Raw genomic sequence first — 16,019 nt, 5'->3', positions numbered from 1 at the left:
GGGAAAGAACAAGAATTCAGTAATAGTCGATATGAATTTCACTATGGACTTCACTAGAGTAAACCCAGTTTATGCACAAATTATAAACTTATTACATATGTTGTTTTACATTGCAATTTTATTTTTAACTGTTATTTTCTATTTTATAGCTTTTATTTTAATGACATGGTTTGATCAAGTTCAGCTTTTGTGGGTCTATTAAATCCAAATAAACTCTTCCATATCAAAAAAATAAATTTGTTATAATTAAATCTTAATCTGAATATGATTAATTCTTAAATTCTACATCTACAAAATGCAAAAGACAGTTACTTTGTAAATTCTGGATATTAAAATGACTAAACAACTAAAGAATTTTTAATATTTCCTAGCATATTCTCTGAGGGTCTATTTCATTCACATGAATATGGAGAGTGGTAAAACCAGCCAACACAAATGCTCTAAATTTTCACTTGGAATTTTAAAAAGGGTTTATTTTCACAGTTCACTTTATTTAATTTGCTTTCTTCATATGGAAGAGAATCCTAGATTTGTCAAATTCATTTAAATCTGTGTAAAAGTTACTTAGCTTTCAAATGAAAATATGTTTTGATTGAAATAGACAAGGTTAAATTTCTGAAGATTTTATAAGGTTATAAAATTTGAAAAATCAGAAAAATGAAAAATAAATAAATAAATAAAAAAGTGACGCTTTTGCTATCCTTAGCCCTCGTATTTCTCTGTACTTCTTCCAGGTTTCCCCAGATATAAACTAATAAGCTGCTGTTTGCTCAATAGCATTCTGACCTTAATGCTTGAGCATCCTTGACTCTAGAGCAGCTAAGGTTTGGGGAGTTTTTCCTCATCTTTTAACTACTCCTACTTTCTCCAAGGGAGAATTCTTCCTATCTCCAATATTACCCTGTAGGTCTCTTTGTAATAGATTAATGTAGCTTCAATAACATAGAGCATTTATAACTGGCAGTTCTTCCCTCCCTCATTCTTCATTCTTTGCCGGTGTGTCAATTTAGCAAACAGAACTCTCATCCTTCCTGTGGGCTTCTGAAGGCGTACTTTCCTGTTGTGTCCAATAACTACTGCTTTCCTTTTAACTTTAATGAGCATGAGATTTGATCTCTGTGCATCTCTCTTTCCAAAATCATCATTTCTGGCTTACTTTGAGACTTTTACAAAGTCCACAAATGATATGTTAATAAGAATGTCATGCATTGAGTGTATTCTTTCCAATTCTACCTCCTACCTTTTGATAATTCTAGGAATTCCTACTACCAGGATTATCTACATAGAATGTATCAGTGGATATCTTAAACTCCAATCTTATCAGTTCTTGTTAGGATAAGTGATATCACTTAACGGATAGAAAAAAAAAAGTGTTGTTGTTTTTTAGAAAAAAATCTTTTTCTTTTTACACTTCAAAATATTAATAATATTAATACTTGTATTAATAATTAAAATTAATGAGAATTAGTAATAATAAATTTTAAAATGGATTACATTTTAAATCATTTTTATTTATTCCACTATTTGACCTACAAAACTTTCCCTAACTTTCCAATTGAGACATTATGAAACTCAGAAAGCTGAAGCAGGAACTAGAATAACTAGAAAAAAAGCTAAAAACAGGGTGAGGATTTTTTATTTCTGGCTGCTCTGTTGTTCCAGAGAGCAGTAGAAAATCACATACTATTACAATAAAACATTAGGTGGCCCTAATGAAGACTATAGATCTCTTTTTTTAATGAAGTGCTCATTAAAATTAATAGGACAAAAGAGTTATCCTTTGCACCCAAGCTTTTACATTTGTCCAAGAAGGTGCAGAACAAACAGCTCACCTTGATACAGAAGTGTCAGCAGAACAACATGCGCTCTGCGAGAGCTCTCAGGCAAAGAAGCCGTAAAAGCAGGCTTGTTTCCAGGGGGCCCAGCATCACTAATTTTAAAAATTCCCTTGAATGAAAAAGTTATTCTTTATATGCTAATTGATTCAGTTCAAAGAACAACTGAGTTGTTAAAAGTATGAATAAAAAGGGAAAACTGGGGAGTGAGGGGGATCATAAGTGGCTTTGTGGAAGAAAGGAGTAAAATTTAGCTGTCAAGAAGGAAAACACCACCCAATTCTCATTAGAAAACTTCTGTCTCAGCTACTCTGGCTTGAGGGAGGGTATCCAATGGAAGAAAAGAAGATTAGTTTTTGTCACCTCACTGATCATGTCTGACAGACTAGTTTGTCAACTCAAAATGTGAAAAAGCAAACATTTTAAGGCTTATAAACAACATGTAAACAGCTGCTGCAAACAATCTTTCACTCTGAGGGAGCTGGGAGTTTAATTTCTTGTTGTGCCCATGTTTCCATTTTCATTCAATACCAGAACTTAAGTTTACCTACACCTTATCTGTTCCTGTGGCAAATAAATCAGTCCAGGACTGGCCAGTCTATCAAGAATAAGCACACTGAAGTTCACTTTTAAGGACTTCATGAGATCTAATACACCATGGATCTGGCTAGTTTTCTCGTCCCAAGGAATACTGAAAGAATTCACTTCATGGTAGTAGCACTTTGATTACTCCTCTGGGATGTGGGAGACCCCAGATCAAATCCTCTCTCTGTCACCTCTCTGGCAGCATGGTGGGATGCACTCATCATCATTAGTAGCTGGTGTCACCACAGATTTCTCACATGGCAGTTTCTTTGTTCTCCACTAAAAGTTAAAATGAGGTAGAGATGTACTCTTACATACCATCACTTTCATCAGAGGCAGAATGAACTTCTGTTAGCAACTAAATATCTAATTGTTATATTTACATAACAGAACATTTCCAAAACCTAGACAAAGAGAATGAGAGAGGGAGTTATTGACTCATCATAAATAATGTGCTCATTTATTTGGACTTGTGCAAAGCATTTAACAATGTCCTATATGATATCCTTTTATCCAAATTGGAGACATTCAGATAGGACAGACAACAGGATGGGGATACATTCCTGAATCACTTGGAATAGGTGTATGATACAAGCACGGGGCTTAATTTCTGCTGTGGGAAAGTAGTGTCTAGTCTATGTACTATCAGCTTTTGTTATGAAATTGGACTTTCTTAAAAGAGTTGGGCAGAATGAAATCTTGTTATTAATATTCCCCAAATCCAGACAAAAAAAGTTTCCTTTCATTACTGCCAACATGCATAAAAGAATTGCAAAAAGAGCAATACATATAGTCCCAGATCCCTGAAATCAGAGATCAGATAAAAAAGGTGGAAAAAAAGGTGAAAAAGTGAATTATTATTTATATGGCTCCAGAAAAAAAAAATGGTGGAAACTTCCTTTCCTTTAGGCCTTTAACAGAGGTTAAACAAAAGCCATTGAAAGTGAATTATATATTAAAATTTGAAGATCCTCAAGCAAATCTCATATCTTGAAAGATATAGTTCATGGTTTTTACTGGAACCAGTATTTATTACTTCTATACTTTAAAGACTCTGAAAAAAAACACCCCTGTCATGGTAAATTATTATTTGCTTTTCACAAAAAGATTTCATTTATTACCAAGACATTTCTTACAAGGGGAGAGCTGCAAAAATACACCAGATCATTAACTTCTGCCTAATTATAATTAATTATTGTATTACAGTAAAGTAGATATGCAAAAACACCTTGATGCTCCATTGTATTGGGCATTCAATCCACACATACACATTACAAAAAAAAGCTCTTGTCAGGAAGAGATTATGATCTGAACAACACAGAGAAACAGAGGGTCAGAGAGATGAAGAGCTTATACAAAGTCACATAGCAGATAGAAACTGGACCTGAATCCCAGAATAATTCCTCTTCCGTAAACATGCCATCTTACCATATGTGTGAAAAATACTTTTAAGGATCCTTTTCTGGGCGTGAAGCATTTCCTTCAAAATAGACCACTAAAATCTGTTCTGTTAATATAGGCAGATTAATTGGGAAAAAAAAAAAAAAAAAAAAAGGAAAGCAATTAAGATATTTTTTTCACCTACACCATTTGCTACATTCAAGTTACCAGTTTAGAAGACAGCAAATGATGTTGCAGCAAGCAAAGTAATCATTACAGTTTTGTATAGTGTCCTGCTAAAAAGATATGTCAATGACTTTCAATGAGGGTTATAGAGACAGCTTTGAACTGTATTGTAAAATCAGACCTATCAGGGAACAATATAAAAAAAAAAAAAAAAAAGTGGTATTCTATTAAAAGAAACTGAAATACTGACTTGATGCAGTTTTCAAGGGGAAAATATTTCATATACAGAGAGTCTCAAAGTATTTGTGTGAAATAATGTATTCAAGAGAGTCCTCTAATTGTGCTATCAAAAATGTAGCACCTTTATTGCAAAGAAAATCTGAAACATTTATCATTTGCCTTAATGCTACATTGATGTAAACTCCAGGAGGACCATCAGTCTCTAGAGTAAAGGAGCCTGTTTTATCAGGTGGGAAATAATAAATGTCAACACAAAAAAAATAACAAGGCAATTATATTTAACAGTCTGCTGACACTGATTGGCAGATACAGTGACAGAGATTCTTATTTCATAATGACCTAAGGGTTCATTTTCGAAAGCATCATTTCAAAACCCCATTTTATTTATTTATATATTTATGTATTTATTTGTCTCATCAATTTATAGCAGTAGGAATAATGAAGTACTTGTTCCTTGTAATAGAAATATATTGAATCTATGTTCAATGACATGTGGACACTGCATCTTTCCCCTTGGAGAAAGGTAATTGTAGCACTGCTGTGAAAACTTCTTTGTTGCTTTCTCACCACAAAGAGCATTTTGTGTGTCTTTATAACAGGGGTTTTGGGTCCAAGGTGATCGTCACTAACTCTTCTTTTTACTTAGTGATTTTTAACCGGTAATTGTAAGAGACTAATTATTTGCTATGATAGAGCCACAGAAAGGAGCAATACTGAAAAATATGTTAAAAATATTATTTATTCTGTATAAATAAATATATATATAAATAAATAAGAGACCTTTTATAGAAGCATTAAATGAAGAATTGTACAGAGAAAGAAAAAAAAAAAAAGCTGGGAAAAGGTTACTCAAGAGCTTCCCGTAAGTGAAACTGTGTCCTAGATTTGGATTCTGACACATCTGTTACGTTCAAAATCCACAGCCTAATGATTTTATTATATTGTATTTTCTATTTAAGGTTGCTTGGATAAGTGTCTTCGTTTTGTGAGAAAAAAGTCCATTGTAAATACAATTACTACATTTCAAAAAGCAGATGCATTTTCACTTCCCCTCAAATATCTAGATATCTCACAGCAAGGCTGGCTACAGGATGGATATCAGACATCAACATCTGTAAAGAAATTGCTATGTTCTATTTAGTTCAAAGGAACCTAAAAAGAAAAATAAAATGTAGCCCTTATAGAAATTTCACAAAGAACCTCTACATTATTTTTGATATCTGTTTGGCAGATTGCATGTGTTAAATTAATGGTTTATTCATTATATAGTTTTATTCATGTTTCTGATGATTGCAAAACATTTTTTTGATTATTCCTTCCCTCTGGAAAAATTTGAGAAAATTTTCATCCCAAGCAGTGGTTAAGATATAAACTATTATAAAGTACGTTTAGAATGATATTATTCATGATATACATGTATGCATATTTTGTTGGATTTTTTAATGACTTTTTTTTTCCTTTGAAGGCATTACATATTTTGTTCCAAACGAGTATAATGACAATTCATTCTGAAACAACTTTCAATGACAATTTTCAAAGTCCCTAATTTGAACATTAAATTTTTATATTGCAAACATTAATAATATGGTCTTTTTTTTTTTCTTTATTTATTTTTTTCTCAGAAATTAATTGAGAACCATCTGTTAGACTGGGAATAGCTTATGAACAAATGCAGAATGGTAAAAGATGAGAATTCTCTTCTTTTCCCTTTAAGAAGAAATGTAAACAAGCAAGTGCTATAGTATTTCTCAATGGAAACCCTAAAATATATGGGCTTAAAAAACCCTGAAATCCATCCATCTATCAGCAGACAGAGTATCAAAATACCAGCTTTGGAGCGGTCATGTGAACTTCAAAGTTTGAGGCCTTTTACTGAGAGATATAAAACATTATTCACTGACCAATCTGAAAACTTATTATTTTGCTTCAAACTTTATTTGCATTTCAAATGGCTGGAACAGGTAGGCACATGTCTACTGAAATAAATGTTCCTCATATGAACCTCCTTTTTCTTTGTCAGACAGTTCTGCACTATAGCATGAAGAAAATCCTATCAAGATACCGCTGCATCTGACAAATGGGAACATCATGTTTTTCAAAGCTCGGTGTTCTACATTCTAAACTTGATCTGGAAACAATTTCTTTTGCTTAAAATCTGAAAGAAGACATTGCAAAATACACTAAAAAAGGCTGTCACTTAGGCTGTCACTATTCCAGAGGAGGGACATGTTGGCATTTGCTGAAAAGGAGTCTTCTGGGCTGATCTGTTGGAGAGCAGCTCTGCGGAGAGGGACCCGGGAGTCCTGGCTGACCATGAGTGATCAATGTGCCCTTGTGGCCAAGAAAGCCAATGGTATCCCGTGCTGCATTCAGAAGTGTTGCCAGCAGGTCAAGGGAGGTGATCCTCCCCCTCTACTCAGCCCCAGTGAGCCCACACCTGGAGCATTGTGTCCAGTTCTGGGCTCCCCAGTACAAGGGGGACATAGAACTACTAGAGCAAGTCCACAGGAGGGCTATGAAGATGATTAGAGGACTGGAGCACCTGTCGTATAAGGACAGGCTGAGAGAACTGGGCCTGTTTAGCCTCGAAAAGAGAAGACTGAAGGGAGACCTCATCAGTGTGTATGAATATCTGAGGGGAGGATGTCAAGAGGACGGAGCCACTTTTCAGTTGTGCCCAGTGACAGGACAAGAGGCAACGGGCAAAAACAATGAGCACAGGAGGCTCCAGCTGAATATGAGGGGGCACTTCTTTACTGTGAGGGTGACAGAGCAGTGGCACAGGTTGCCCTGAGAGGTTTTGGAGTCTCCTTCTCTGGAGATAGTCAAAACCCGCCTGGATGCCATCCTGTGCAATGTGCTCTAGGTCATCCTGCTCGGCAGGTGGGTTGGACTAGGTGGTCTTCAGAGGTCTCTTCCAACTTCAGCCATTATGTGATTTTGTGATTCTTTGCTATCTGCATATCTATGTATACAGAGGTATGTTCTCATGTAATGTGTTAATTCACTGCTTTACCCTTCCATTACCTGAAGAGTAAGAGGATTTTTCGATTTTGCATATATAGTGCAGAGATTTTAGACTGGGTCATTTGCCCTAAATCACTAAAAAACAGAATAAGACCAAAATTGCTGCTGTGATCAGGAGACTATTGTGCTCAAAGCACAAAACAAGCTGCATAACCTGATTTGGGGAATTTACAGAATTTATCTTAGAGGTAAGCTAGACAGAAAATGAGTCTCCAGACAGACCCAGAGCACACGAGGCCAGGCAGCATGCTGGTGGCAGAGAGAAATTCATTGTATTCCTTTTCCATTTTACTGGATGTCTTGTTTTCCTGCTGTATCTCACTAGATGGCTGTCTCCCTGTAGACCTCCTGCACTGTTTCTTACTGCTCCTGCACAACATCACCAGCACCTACCTAACAGCACCAAAGCATTGTCCAGAACAGTTTATTTGGCTTGGCACACTGCAGTGGTATGCCTCATTATCCAAGTTGATTTACTTCATCAGAAGAGAATTCCTGAAACACTTTTCCAGCCATAGTTGTACAAGTGTTATTTGTCAATAGCATGTTTACTAACTCTTTCTGGAAGATCCAGATGCACTACCTGTCTAACTTTGTAATTTTCTTACTCTGTGTAACAGTTTAAATATTGGGTAAAAATCCTTCAGAAGTAAGAGCAGTAGACTTGCTATTTTTAAAACTCTATATGTAACCATACAGTACTGTAGGCTTTGAAAGAACAACTTTCAATTAAAAAGATCAAAGGTCATATACAAACTACAAATGTTTTAAACAGTTCATTTCTAGTATTTTCTACAAGCACTTTTATTTTTTGAGGCAGAACTGAGTAACTCCTGTCACTTTTCTTTCCACACCCCAGGCTACTAGATGTTATAAGGAGAGTTAACCAGATTTTTTTAAGAAAGCATATTTCTTTTCAGTCTATGTTACAATTTGCAGTATTCAGAAATAAATTGCATAGTGGTAGAAAATGTTTCATAGTTCCTCCTGTGTCGCTCCTCCCCCTCCTCCTTCTTTTGATTTACTATACCAGAATATTTTTTTTCTGAAAGCCCTTGATCTTAGAGAGTATAAAACCAAATAATGCTTCCTGAAAATCAGTTCACCAGGTTTGTCTTCATACCTCACCTTTCAGAATTGATTATTTCCTTTCCAACATGTTCATACCCAGGAGAAATATAAAAAGACATATGCAGTTCATTATTTTTGATCATATTTTGAATAATATCAATTTAATTCATTAACTACTTGAAAAGAAAGAGTTCCTTGGTATTGGTTCCTTGTAGGCAGCTAGGCTCCACACAGGCACTTGCTCAGTCACCCCTAGCAGAATGAGGTAGAGAACTGGAAAGGTAAAAATGTAAAAACTTGTGCAAGCTCCTGGAGTCACAGAATATTATGTGACAACTTGTTAACTCATGATGGCTTTGAGTTTCCTTCAACATTACTTGTAATTATTGTTTTTAATAATTGTTGCAGTCATTACTTTTAATCTAGGGAAGACATTTCTGAAGGTTTCCTAGACCTACCTAAGTGTCCAGGACTTGATTCCCTTGTGACATGAATTTAGATGTGTTGCACACAGAGTCTATCTGAATGACATAGAATTAGAGAATGTGTGTAACAACATTTTTCTCCTCCAACTGATCCTGCAAAGGCTGTAAATATCCATGTGAGCAGTTAGAACAGGAAGGAAAGCCATGTGAGCTCATTCTTTCAGATAATCTAAATGGTTAAATAGCATTGTAAAAGACTACTTTTATTTTTTTTTCAGTCTCTTCCTTCCTTTGGGAAGCTACACAAACTCCTGTTGACAGTTCTTGCATTTCAAAGTTTGTATGGCAGGAACAGGAATGTCTAGATTTTCCAACCTGTGTCTCCCTTATAAGATTTTAAACTAACAGAATTCACATCTTCATGGACAGGTCACTATTACAACACAAAAGGCTATTTTAGATAACTTAATAGAAGTTTTTTGTCTCTAACCTTGGCATATTTACAGTGGTGATCTGTCTGCTATTGGTTTTTGCCTTTTGAAGTTTATAATATTACTGCAGAACAATTGCACATAAAACAATTTTATTTTATTTTTAGCTTGTGTACAGCAAATATTTTCAAAAGCCTTTCTTCTGCAAGTCTTTATACCTAAGCTTCTTATCAGAGAGGTATTCAACAAACATTATAACATAACATAACAACATAACATAACATAAGGTTACTCAGGTATAGCATTTTGACTGTAATTTTTATAAGAGCTGACTCTTCAATTTGCTCTGCTGTAGTTCAGGGCTCATTAACATTTTCATTATAAACCTTGATTACTAAGGATAAGGATATCAGCTGTTACTAACCACACATCTGAAAATAAAGCAGGTTTTCAGCCTTGAATATATTTTAATGCATTATTGAGAAATTCTGAATGGCTGATTGGTGAGAAAACATTACTTTATCCAAGAACAATATGCACTTATTCAGGTACAATGAAATGTCTAACCCATTGAAAGGTTTCCCAGAATTTTGCTATGCTAAAGTTTTGTTCATAGTATAAAAATATTCCTTTTAATTATTTCTAACTAAACAGACTCGGGCTGTGTCAATAATTATGACTGAACACTATGAGGAAAATATTCTGTGGCCCTTAAAACATATAATTACTGGAGAAAGTCCAGCACAAGGCTACAAAAATAATTGTGACCTGAACATCTTACATGTTAGGAGAGGCTGAGAGAGCTGGGACTGTTCAGCCTGGAGAAGAGAAGGCTTAGGGGCATCTTATCAACACGTATAAATATTTGATGGAAGGAAATGAAGAGGGACCCAGACTCTTTTCAGTGGTACCCACTGCCAGGACAAAAGGCACTGGGGACAAATGAAAATACATTAAATTCCATCTGAACACAAGAAAATATATTTTTACTCTGAGGTTAATCAAACACTAGAATGTGTACTAAGAGTCTTAGATTCTCTACTTCATTTAATATATCTGTAATTTCTGATATTTAAAAAATGATCATTTCTATTTGGGGAGCAGCTGAAAGGGAAGTATTGATTAAGATGCAACAATAGCCATTATGAGTGTGTGCTGGGTCTGGCTGGAATGGAGTTAACTTTCCCTGCAGCAGCCCATACAGTGCAGTGCTCTGCACTTGTAACTAGAACAGCACTGGTATCACACCAGTGTTGTGTCTATTGCTGCACAATACTGGCACAGCATCAGGACTCCCTCCAAACCCCCCAGAGCCGGCAGGCTGGGGTGGGCAGGTGATGGGGAGGGGACATCACCAAGGCAGCTGACCTAAATTGACCAAAGGGATATTCCATACCATAGGGTGTCACACTCAGCAATAAAAGGTGGGAAAGGGGAAGGAGGGGGTGGCTCTCATTGTGAAAACATCCGTACTCCCCAAAAAAACTCTATGTTTATTGAGGCCCTGCTTCCTAGGATATGTCTGAACGTCATTCATTGATAAGAAGTAGAGAGTAATTATTTTTCTTTCTCTGTGCTTCTGCATGGCCTTTGTGTTTTTTTTTCTTTCTTTTTTTTGTCTGTTTGTTTTTCCCTCTTCCTTTTCCCTTTAATTAAATCATCCTTATCTCAACCCATGAGTTATTTTTTTCTTTCCACTATACTTTCTTCTCCCCATCTTCTTGAGGAGGGGGAGTGAGAGAGCAGTTGTGGTGGAGCTCGGCTGCCCACCCAAGTAAAACCACCACAGAATGTAGTCAACAGACTAGTTTGTGAGGATACTGGAGACCTAAGTCAGGCTTATATAACAAAGATTTGAACCTCAGCTTCCCCAGTATTACATGGAAAAGTCCATTATCAAGTACATATTTACGTGTGTGGTAAGCTTGCCTACAGTATCTCCCCAGACGGGAGTGGAAATACCTACTCTGAGAATCTCTCTTCATTGTGATTATAATACCTATGGCATCTAGGCATCTAGGTACCTTACAAACAGAGACCTACAAGTGTCTTTGATAATCTGGGTCTATATTTGTTGGTGGATGATGACCTATGAAGATTTAGAGGTCAGAATTTTCAGAAGTTTCTGAATTTGCCAAAATGAGTTTTATGATTTTATGATTTTAATATTAAAGCAATTTCAGCTATTTACTAGGGTCTGGACCAGCAATTTTAATCAAGCAGCTGGCCTGTGGAATGATTGTGATGTGGGTATTAGTCCTTAGAGTGCATTAAAGCTGCAATGTAGATAGAGATTTTCTATTTTTTTTTTAAGTTTTGTGTCTCAGCATGTACCCTCTTTAATATTGTAATGTTTAAAAATTAAAACTCCCAACACAATTCTTTGCAAGTGTTTCCAAGTCAGCAAATTAGCAACAAAACACATTATATAGGGAATACCTCATCAAGACAATCAAAACTCCTCAGCATCCTTCTTTTTTAGATTTATTCTGGCTTAGTGTGCAGGGTGTGAACTGTGTGAACACATCATACCTGTTAGAGATTCTTTTGCAGCTTCTGCTTGGACTGGAGAATTACATCAATTCTATTAAGTATCATTAACAACCGTGAAAGTATTCCATACAGTTTTTGTAAAATCTAAAAGCCCAAATTATAACCCTAATATATTTTTTTTCCTCATTTAACCTGAACAGCCTTAATCAGCAATTGGCTGAGGAAAACTCCATGGGAAACGGAAGTAGAAGGGCTCATTAAATTATATGAGGAGCATTCTGCACATTCAACTGATGGTGAAAGGTACATGATGTTGTAAGAGTGAATTGTCTTTGGCATCACAATATGACTTGCTATGTACTGCATTTTGAAGAAAGAAATCTATCCTATGAGGGGAAAAGCAGAAGGAGACTGTATAAATTGTGTCTGAACAACTAGCAAACATATCCTCAGAACATCTAAAATCACATATTATAGTAATTATTTACAACTGTAGGACCTGAATGTAAAAAACTTCTGCTTCTCTTTTCTGAATAATAAGTCCCCACTTCTTCTACTATCACAAGCTAAATTCTCCAATGAGCTCCATGCCATCTTCAAGTTGCAGAAACACCACTTTTCACATGGAAGTTGCTTAAATTTTTTAAACATATGGGAAGTCAATATATTTCAGATGATTTGATACTATTTCCTGAATACGGTGTTGTCAACAGTTTATCATCTCAAAACTGGAAGACAGTTTCTAAAGCTCTAACAGTATTTATGCTCCCTCTTAGTGATAAAACTGAAATCTGAAAATCTATGGACTCACTCCTTTAGAATATTTTAAACAACTTATTATCATGAAAATGAATTGTCTAGCCAAGAATCTTCTTTACCAGTAGTAGTACCCATCTGTTAAGACTCTGAACATACAAGACTAAGTCAGGAGGAATTCCCAGAAGCAAGGATAAGGCATATTATGCTGTTTATGCACACTACATAGTTTATGTTAGGCAAGTTAATGGTTTATCATTTTATTTCTTTGTCAAGTAAGCATGCGGCTTTCTCCATGTTACCTTACAAATGGTGTGATTTCAACATTTTAAAAATACTTGAATCATTTTGCTTCAGAGTAATTTAGGGCAGAATAATTAGAATTATCAGCTCAGTTACAGTCAACTTAAAAATTATAAATTCATTATGTTTTTTTCATATTTATTAACTTCAAAATAGGCTGTAAATCAGCAAATCTCAGAAGTCTGTATCACCCAAATAATTCTATCCATGTCTGTGGAGTAATACATGGGATTACAGTTAAACGTCTTACCTTTCTCACCCTCAGAAACTACCAAGAACAGATTAATAAGTATGACTGTTCTGAAAGGATCATAAATATATAAAAATATTTACTTTTTTTTTTTTTCGTTATACTGAGAGCTGTCAACTTCTTTTTCAGTGATGATGGGTTCATAAGAAAGATTTTTAAAAAAGAGAGAAAAAAAAAAGGTGTTTAGGAAGCACATAATAGCAAACACCTGTGAATGGACTATTTTTCACAGAATCACAGACTGGTTGAAGTTGGAAGGGACCTCTGGAGGTCATTTGGTCCTACCTCCTGCTCAAGTAGGGCCACCCAGAGCAGGTTGCCCAGGACCATGTCAAGGTGGCTTTCAAAGATCTCCAAGGAAGACTCCACAGCCTCTCTGGGCAACCTTTGCAAGTGATCCTTCACCCACACAGTAAAGTGCTTCCTGATGTGTTTACATACATCTTCTGTTCCTGTTTCTGCCCATTGCCTCTTGTCCTGGCATGGAAAACCACTGAAAAGAGAGAGAAGACTCTTGTAAAATGCAGTCAAGAGAGCCAAGGGACTAGGAGACAAGCTTGATAGATTTTGCTCTCCAGTTTTTGAGAGAAGGGATAAAATCCTGACTAGTTGAGTTGCTCTGAGATGATTACTATATTTCTCAGCTCCTTTCCTTTGGTTAGCAAATCATATGCAAACCACTTAAACCAGGCTTGATTGTCTTTGATTGTATCCATTATTCATGGATGTTCACTAAAAAGTCTAGATAAATACTTTTCAGAACTGGCTTCAGGTCTTCCGATATTTGCTATTAGTCATATGTAGTGTTCTTTCAGTCACATGTGAAATGTTTCTGCTCTAGGAATGGATAACTATTCTGTTAAGAAAATCACACAAAGCATTCCTAGACTGTGATGTTAATGACAGTCATTTGTACTAAAATGGGTTTGCATTTCGGATTCTCTGTCCTCCATTGCCCAGACAGATGAATAATGATTAATGAAAAATGAATATAGATGGTCTTCGAAAGTAAACTACATTTACTGACCAATCAGGTAAGCTGGGTTATTATTAAAACTTCATTTAAAACTTTAAAATCTTCCTAGGTTAGTTTTTCACATGGGCCAGGAAATATGAAATAAGTAAAACATATTCCCATGCATAGTCCTAAAAAATCTGTTAGATTTGAATTTATTGGTGTGTTTTAGGTTCTCCTCTTTTTGACTTACAAATATGAGTTCTGACAGATGTAGCAATATGTACCGAAACCACAAGGGTAACTTCATTTGCAACTGTAAGTCTAGTTGACATCAGTAACAGGTGCATTTGTGTAGATGAAAACATTTTTCAATGGGCCTCTTACAAGTCTGAAACTGAACAGATAGGCCACTGCTTCTGTCAGTCTGAAATCTTCTCATTACCTGTGTTTGTTGGATAGCATTTAAAGCTCATAACAACCCTTAAACTCTCATAGTAATTTCTGCTACATTTTAAGTTGGTGGCTCCTGTAAGTTTTAACTTTACATTATCTTCTCATTTAAACAACTGAGGATGTCCTTTAAAGTAATAATAACATTTGACAGACTTGTGTCTGTCTCTATCATCTACATTTATTATAGTGAAATAGTATTTCAGTAATTATGAACATCTCATAAACGACTGTTGCATTTTCTTACCTGGAGACTTGTTCATTCTTAGCCAAGATTCAGAAAGTTTTCAAAGATCAAGAAATAATCCATCCAACAAAACAGCTATAAATTCTGTCATGGTTTTGGCTGGGATAGAGTTTGTTTTCTTCATAGAGGTTCACACAATGATGAGTTTTGGATTTTTGATGAGAATAACACATGGATGTTTCAGTTGTTGTAGAGCAGTGCTCACACAGAGCCAAGGACTTTTCTGCTCCTCATGCTGTCTTGCCAGAGAGGGGACTCAGGGTGCACCAGGAGTTGGGAGGGGACACAGCCAGGACAGCTGGCCCAGGCTGGCCAAAGGGATGTCCCATGCCATGTGGCATCATGATCAACAATAACAGCTGGAGGAAAGAAGAGGGAAAGGAAACCAAGAAACCATTCTGCATGATGAGCTCTGCTTTCCTGGGAGTGGCTGAACACCTGCCTGCTGATGGGAAGTAGCAGACGGGTTCCTTGTGTGCCTTTGTTTTTATACTTGTCTTTTGCTTTCCTTACTAAACTGTCCTTATCTCAACCCATGAGTTCTCACACTTTTACCTTTCTGATTCTCTCCCCCATCCCATCTTGGGAGAGTGAGTGAGCAGCTGTGTGGTGCTGAGCTGCCTGTTAGGTTAAACCATAACAGATTATAAACTGGAATTAGGACTGGCCAAAAATATTAATAATCACTGAATCACAGAATCACGCAATGGCTGAGGTTGGAAAGGACCTCTGAAGATCATCTAGTCCAACCCCTTGCCAAGCAGGATCACCTACAGCACATTGCACAGGATGGCATCCAGGTGGGTTTTGAATATCTCCAGAGAAGGAGACTCCACAATCTCTCTGGGCAACCTGTCTCAGTGCTCTGTCACCCTCACAGTAAAGTAGTGCCCCCTTGTATTCAGCCAGAACCTTCTGTGCTTCAGTTTGTGCCCGTTGCCTCTCATCCTGTCACTGGGCACAAAAGAAAAGAGACCAGCTCCATCCTCTCTACACCCTCCCCTCAGACATTTATACACATTGATGAGGTCTCCCTTCAGTCTTCTCTTTACATCTAAGAATGTTTATGAATCTATAATTGTCCTGGTTTCAGTTAGGACAGAGTTAATTTTCCTCCTAGTAGCTGGTAGGGTGCTATGTTTTGGATTAGGGTGAGAAGAGCGCTGATAACATGCTAATGTTTTAATTGTTGTAGAGCAGTGCTTACACCAAGCCAAGGACTTTTCAGCTTCTCGCTCTGTCCTGCTAGCGAACAGGCTAGGGATGCAGCAGGAGCTGTGAGGCGACAGACCCAGGACAGCTGACCCAAACTGGCCAAAGGGGTATTCCATACCATCTGACGTCATGCTGAACAATATATAGGGGTGGCTAGCCGGGGGGGG

Source organism: Cygnus atratus, chromosome 3, assembly GCF_013377495.2.
Source record: "Cygnus atratus isolate AKBS03 ecotype Queensland, Australia chromosome 3, CAtr_DNAZoo_HiC_assembly, whole genome shotgun sequence".
NCBI lineage: Eukaryota > Metazoa > Chordata > Aves > Anseriformes > Anatidae > Cygnus > Cygnus atratus.
This window is presented reverse-complemented; position numbering follows the sequence as displayed.